The following is an 8228-nucleotide window of genomic DNA, read 5'->3' as shown; positions in this document are numbered from 1 at the left end:
TTACATGTCTTAAGTGAAATAGCAAAGTCGTATTTTCTGATTGATAATGTAATTATTTTATTGAGATTAAGTAGTGAATTCAAAAAGTTATAGTTGTAATTCATATTACATACTACTAGTCAATTGGCTGAAAATACTGTATGTGTACTTAAAAAAAGCGGGCTTCATATTTTAGCAGCTTTGGCGCAGACAAAGATGCGCTAATTCATAAATATCACTAAGAAATCATTTATGAATACAATAGACGACACGACATGTATAGCCCTAATTCATGATTTCGCCAACAACTACATGTCCAATGATTGCGTAATTTTGAATACGCCAATTTATGTACACGTACAGTATTCTAGACGACACATGTAAAATAAAGGTAATATTTAATTTAGTGCATGTTTGTGTGCAAATTGTAATTACCGATTTTTTTTGTGATGTAATGATTGATAAATTTTGTTGTTTTTTACAGGTCTTACGTTGATGAACCAATAAAACTCATCACCAGTATTTGGACTTCTTTATTAATGACCAAGCCAGCTACAACATGACTAGATTTACGTTTCCAATAGTAGCCATTGGGAGAACTGTGAATGCCATAATGACTAGTCTAGTGTGGTGCTTGAGACCAATCACCTGACTCAATGTCAATATTTTAAATATTCTAAGAGCTTAAACTTAAAATTAATTGTAAGGATAAATATATACGTTCTTTGGATATAAGTTTACAATGTATATCTATTTTGCAGGAGATGGTTAGTGTTCAAGAAAGTTACCCTATGCTTTATTGATTTATACAATTATATTCCCCCAAAATAGACAGGACAGTCAGCAAGAGAGGGCATGCGCACCTTTTCATTTCTTCGTTTCAATCCTATATTTAAAACTTTGAAGATACCTTTCAAAGAGCCATTAGTCTCTGTAATTGTTTTTATTCTGATAAAGTAGCCGTGACACACATAGTCATAGAATTTCTTAAAAACCCACTATGATAAAAGGATTTGACAGCCACCATGGGGTTATGAGTATAACTTTATATCTACAATTGAGCGGATGAACTGCAAAGCGGGTTTATACAAATAACTATAAAAGCAGGAATATTCATGTGGGATTAAATTTCGTTTATTTCATTGTAAACAATCATCAACGAAATTAAATCCCACTCGATTTTTTTTATATGACTATATATTGAATAGGTTTACTTTCAAAACAACGAAATTAAATGCCCACGAAACTATTTTAGATGACAAATCAACGAAATTTTATCCCCACTAAAATTTGTGCTTCTACGTTTTCCAATGTAGATATACTCTTATAAACCCATAGGACAGTGCTCTTCATTCCAAGCAAAAATTTAAACGTTTGGAAATATTCAAAAGCTTATGATTTATGATTTTATTTATAATAAATAATTGAAAGAATAATACGAAATTACAAAAGAATTATAAGAAGTGCATGTTTGTTTACTTATCAATTAATTTATTTTAACAAAAAGTCTCTTGGCAATTTGTATTATATAAATTAATCTATCGTTCATGCTGTCTAGAATAGAAATTTCCCAATAAAACGGAAGTAAAATTTGTTTTAACGAATGATTCTTTTTTATAGTATCTTTTATACTATGTCCTTTTCTCGGATTTCAGGAACAATACTAATTTTGTGCATGTAACAGGTGAAGGGTTTAATTTTCCCTATTGATTTCAGAGAGCTATTTTCAATTCTCAGAAGGGACCTTGGTTATTTTATATCCCGATATTTTTAGCTTACATTTTGGTTTTGTTTATTTATTTATTTATTATTATTATTATTATTATTATTATTTTTTTTTGCATCTTGAAAACCTTAAAAAGACTGTGGATGACTGAATTCAGTTTTTAACAGACGACCTCTTCATACAATATATGACAGTGTCTATTGTAAATATAATGCAGGTTCTATAGAAAACTGATGTTTCGTGAAGACTTTGAAAAAAAAAATCCTTCTAGAGAACTTTACTTGCAGGTTGATGTAGTCAAACACTTATGAAATAAGAAATTTCTTCTTCTTGAATCAGATTATTTAATATGTTGTTAAGATGTAAACTGGATCATGAAAGGGTTTGATAACAACCTTGTATATCAAGTCATGAATTGACTGACAATATTACTGGTCATGTTTAAAGAAAATCAATGGAAGATAAGCATGAATTGATCACAGATTCTTCATAAAAGTCAGTTGTTATGGTAAAAATATTTAAAATGTCACTTTTTTGTTACATGTATGAGCAATGTAGACTTATACATAGAGACTTCTAGCGTTTGTATGTCTGCTGATTACACATGTACAGGTATATGTACATGTAAAGTCGGATCAAGAGATTGGGCTAAAAGTTGTCTGTGCCCCTTCTCCGATTGATTTAATTTTTATTGTATTAGAACAAAATACTTGTATACATAACTTGATCCAAAAACGTCTTTTGATCTCCACCAGAAAACCCGGTGTACTCCAAAGGTGAAAGAAAGATTTATACATAAATAAACTCAAAGATTGGAGTGTTCTTTGTCATTATTTATTTAATTATTCAATGTTTGCTTTGTCTATTTCTTTTTTGGTATCTAAAGGGTTTAAATTGCTTTATGAGTTTACAAAGGTGAGGAATACAAACAGTGTCTATCAAATAAATCCTATAAACATTTTTAAAACAATCAGACAAATCACATCCACCTGCTAAAACCAGATGTTGGATAACGATTCCTAGGAGTATGCATCACTTGTGGACTGGTCACATCCGCCACGTGTCCTCTTTCATGATAGGAAATAGTGAAGTCAGTGAGTAATCTGTAGTGGTTTTCCAATGGGTATGAAACCTGCCAGTCAAAATTTGACTCAACGATTATTATGTCGCCCCGAACGAAGTCGGGCGACATATTGCTATTGTACGGGATGTTTTCGCAGATGGCTGGAACAATCTTCCTAGCTGACACTTTCCACAAAAGACATTCACTAGTTGTACTTGTGCAGTGTAGACTTTCATCTTCAAAATGGCTATCGTTACCATTGAAACATACGAAAAGTGAGGAGTTTTGTCCGGGGGTGTTCTCACTGGTCCCTTAAAAATTCATCATGAAACCTTACTGATACGATGATCAGTAATTGTAGTAATGCGATTTACACTTAAAAATTTCAAATTGCAAATCGTTGCCATGGAAACAGAGAATAAGTGAAAATTCTTTAACATCGATTTTCTCAGCAACTGCTCAAGCAATCATTTTGAAACTTTAATGGATGATTCCTTGTATTGTGTCAAAGTGATTTCTATTTAAAAAAAAAAAAAAAAAAAAAAAAAAAAAAAAAACTGGAATTGGCCGCACACAGTTACCATAGAGACAAAACAGAAAAAAGGTATTATGCCTACATATATTCTTAGAGGTGGCTTGTACAATCTTGTGAAACTTTGTAGAAATTATAATTAGAAACTTTAGAAGTGCAGTCAACATTCAATTTTTTTTTAAATTCCCACCTTTGCCATGGAAACGGACGAAAAGTGAACATTCTTTAATTTCTGTTTTTCTCAGTAACTACGCAAGCAATCTTTTGGAAACATTAAAGGTTTATTTCTTCTACTGGATGAAGTTGGTTTCCGCAAAAAGAAATTGGATTCGAGTGCAGTAGGTCCATCGCTTCAGCCACCGGAACGAAGTCGTATTTTGGTTCAGCTTAGTTTTGTACTTGAGTGTTCTCGTAGATGGCTTTCAAAATCCTCATGAAACTTTACAGAAATAAAACTCATCAACCTTAGTTGTGCATACAATATTTTTATTTTTTGAAAGTTTGTCGGTGTAGCCAGGTAAGGAACAAAGGATTTAAGAAAAGTCACGTGACCATTGTATGCTATCAGAAGTTTGTTTTTTTTTTTAAAATCATTTTCCACTTTTTCCTCCGACATTTTTGTTATTGAATATATTTTTGTTAGATTTATAGAGCTATACGTCTACAGATTTAATACACATATTTGCAGGTTCTTCGTGCGAATGTCCAAAAAAGTTGTACATACGTTTATTTCTGTTTTTTTTAATCAAACTATAAATTATTAACGTTATGTTTATTATCTATATCGAGGTTTTTCAAGTTACAGTAACTGTGCTATGGTAAAACATATTTGTTATGGGTGTAGAATAAATTTCTTTGTTGAGGAAAATAGACTATTTATTTATTTCTAGCCTGCGCCTCACCAAGAATAGCAACAACAAAATATTTCTCTAATTTATCTGATCGACTTTAACAAATCTACTATATAATAGATCTAAATTAAATTTTCTTGAAAGTTTGCCTTTGATTAATTTTTAATTAGTTCATCGGCGAATTTCTGTACAGATGAACAGAGATATAAAATTTACTTTTTGTCTTAAAGTTATTCTGATGTTTATAAATAAAATAACGTTTCCCCAATATATGAGTTTATATTCCGATGCTGTGATGCTTTTTTGTTTGTGAGTGTGTAAATCACACTTACGATTAATTCATCTGAATATAAACCACTTGTATTAGTTGAATCATTTCAGGCATCAGTAGTGACTAAAAACTAACGATATTATTCCTTCAATAGAATCCAATTCTCCTGATATGTTAGTTTTAGTTACATGTATAAATATCTATGTTCTGATGTATTTCATATTCACTTAATCAGAAAAAAAGAAAGAAAAAAAGGGTTTTGATGAAATCAAAATATTTATTAATCATCAACCCTGCCTGTCAAAACTATCATCTCCGCACAGCAAAACCTACACAATTCAATAGTCGGTAGTCCAATATCAGCAATTGAACCACGTGTTTAAGCTTCTTAAAAAACAGTAAGAACAATACACTTTTAAACCTTTTAATAAAGCCAGTTCGGGGCGACTTACACTATTGCTTGCAATAGCAGAAATTCTAGTTTATATTTGCATCCAAACATTAGACAGATGTATCAGGGGAATCTGTGTCTTTCTGTCTGATTTGGCTTGGATTTAAATATATTGACATTTGAGCTGAAATGAATGTTGACAAAATCAAATTTTAAAGTATTAAATTAAGCATCTCAAGAAAAAGGCTACTTTGCAAAATTAAATTTCATTCTTTTTTTCACTCTTTTATCTCTTGCTGTTTACTTTTTCCTTATAGATTAAGGTCAATATGTACAAAATTTACTATGTGCTGCAAGTATAGATCTTTCATTGTGAAATCCAGTTCCTTACTTGACATTTCCAATTTTCAGTATTATGATTTTTCAACTCATGAAGAACAATTAAGTTTACTGAAATCAAAAATGACAGTTTTGAATATAGTAACACTACTCGATTCAACAAGGTCAACCGTTCTATGCTCTAATTACAGTTCAGCGTCTAAATTTGAATAATCATTTGAAGAGTGCATTATATATTTAATTAGAGATGAACAATCTCGAATACCCACTTCCGATAAATGTTTTCCATCAAAATGTCTTAATTCCCTGTAATACACAAAATCTTTCTGATATTATAATTAAAAATTATATAATATGTTTCAGCACCGTTTTCTCGAATATGATACACCAATGTGATTTTGTCCTGATTCCGCTTCAATTAAGAATGCTTTATAAACGAATTTGTCGGCATAAACAACTTTCCTTGAGAAATAAATCTTTAAAAATTTAAATTTGACAGAAAAGCAATAAGCAATGCCTCGCTTATTGGCCAACTTTTTAAAGATTGGTTGATTGGCGGAGTCAAATCAAAGAAGCACAGAAAAAACAAAAATGTATAGTTACAAGAAGATTTTAATTTGCGTATCATTTATTAAAAAAATCACATCTACAGTTCTTAGCCTTAGAGACGCATATACGATTAGAATATGGGCCCCTGCTGAAATAGCAGGTTTCCATAAACGACAAGATGTATTTTTTAGCTCACCTGAGCTGAAAGCTCAAGTGAGCTTTTCTGATCACGTTTTTTTTTTGTAGTCCGTCTGTCCGTCTAGCTGTTTGTCTGTCCACCCGTCTGTAAACATTTTACATATTCGACTTCTTCTCCAGAACCACTGAACCAGTTTCAACTAAACTTACTAAAAAACATCCCTGAGTGAAGAGGAATCAAAGATTTACATGATAATATACAATAAAAAACTTTAAAAATCTTCTCAAAAACAGCAAAACCATGGCTAGTCATATTGATATTGACATCCCAGGTAGTGTAAATTCAAGTTTGTCTTAATGATGACCCCCGGGGGTAGGATGTGGTCACAATTGGGGATCATAGATTTACATGGAAATATAAAGGGAAATTTTTTTTTTCAAAATCTTCTAATGAACAACAAAGCCATGACTAGTCATATTGATATGGAAGTATCCTCAGGTGTTCAAATCATGACTCCCGGGGTAGGTTGGGGTCACAATGGGGGATCAAATATTTACATAAAAGTATACAGGAAAAAATCTTTAAAAATCTTCTTTTCAAGAACAGCAAAGCTTTGTGCAGTTATATTGATATGGAAGCATTCTCAGGTAGTGTAGATTCAAGTTTGTTCAAATGATGACCCTGAAAGGTGGGGAGGGGACACAATGGGGGATCAAAGTTTTACATAGGAATATATAGGAAAAACTTTAAAAATCTTCTCAAGAATAGCAAAGCCATGATTAGTCATTTTGAAATGGAAGCATCTCCAGGTAGTGAAGATTCAAGTTGTTCAAGTTAGGATCCCAGGGATAAGGTGCGGCCACAATGAGGAATCAAAATTTTACATAGGAATATATAGGAAAAACTTTTAAAAATCTTCTTTTCAAGAATAGCAAGGCCGTGATTGGTCATTTTCAAAGAGAAGCATCTTTCAGTGGTGTACATTTAAGTTTGTTCAAATGAGAACCCCCCAGGGGTATGGTTGGGACCGAAATCGGGAATCAAAGTTTTACATAGGAGTATATAGGAAAACAACTTCTTTAAAATTCCTCTTCGCAAGAACAGCAAAGCCAGGATTAGTCATATTGATATGGAAGCATCCTCAGGTAGTGTAGATTAAAGTTTGGTAAAATGATGACACAAACGGGTAGGGTGGGGCCACAATGGGTGATCAAAGCTTTACATAGGCATATATAGTAAAGAATCTTCTTCTCAAGAACAGAAAAACTATGTTTAGTAAATTTGATACGGAAGCATCCTCAGGTATTGTAGATTCAAATTTGTTTAAATAAAGACCCCAGGGGTAGGGAGGGGCCACAATAGGGGTTCAAATTTTTACAATCGAATATAGAGGAAAAATCTTAAAAAATCTTCTGCTCAAGAGCAGCAAAGCCATTTCTTGTATTGTTATTGAAGCATCCTCAGGTAGTTTTAATTCAAGCCAAGATGAGCTATGAGCCTATATCCAGATTTCTTTGTAATTGGCTATAAACTGATGGTGTGGAGAAGTGCAGTTATTAGCTCCGCCTACTGCAATTTGATTGTAAGGTGGCTTGCAAATTCGCCTGTGTACTACCTAGTTACCTTTGTCAAATACATGGTTTTTTTTTCAGCAAATCAGCAGCCAGAAAGGCGGCAAATAAACGAGAATGATAGAATAGTTCAAAAGATAGTCAAAACATTTCAAATAATGCAAAAAGAAACACCTGAAAGAAATGCATAATAAAAAAAAATCGACAAGACACACTTCTTCACCAGTTCATCAATATTAAATCCACTATTGCCTTATCATAGGCAATCACAGGTCAGGATGCGTTCTTGTTAATACTACAGTTTAGCATGTATATTTAATCCATGAAACTTGATTACTTGAATAGAAATAAATGTCAATCATCAGATACGTATTTTGATAAAATTTACTTTACGATGAATAATTCAAATAAATGTATATGTTTGTAAAAATTATTTTCAAGACTTTCGTTTCTGCAGAGAACATCTAATTAAAAACAATTGTTTTGTAACAATTTGCTTTGTTGAATGAAAATATCGTGTATGAAATTCAACGACAAGTTACAACTTTGTCGTTCTTAGTTCCGTTCACTACTAATATCAAAATCTTATATACAATCTACATAAATTAAGAATATGCTCATTTGATGTAAAAAAAAAAAAAAAGTAATAGTATGCAAGCAAGTTCATAATGACATGATATATGTATTGAAATTCTAAAACATATAATAAATGAGAGGAATAGAATTGAAAATCGGAACTGTAAACTCGATGAAGTTAAATGGTTACGGAAATGGATAAATATGAGACCTGGTCAGACAAACAACAACTCATCTTTTA

This window comes from Saccostrea echinata, unplaced genomic scaffold, assembly GCF_033153115.1.
Source record: "Saccostrea echinata isolate AGI-Se365-2 ecotype Australia unplaced genomic scaffold, CSIRO_AGI_Sech_v1 ptg000072l, whole genome shotgun sequence".
NCBI lineage: Eukaryota > Metazoa > Mollusca > Bivalvia > Ostreida > Ostreidae > Saccostrea > Saccostrea echinata.
This window is presented reverse-complemented; position numbering follows the sequence as displayed.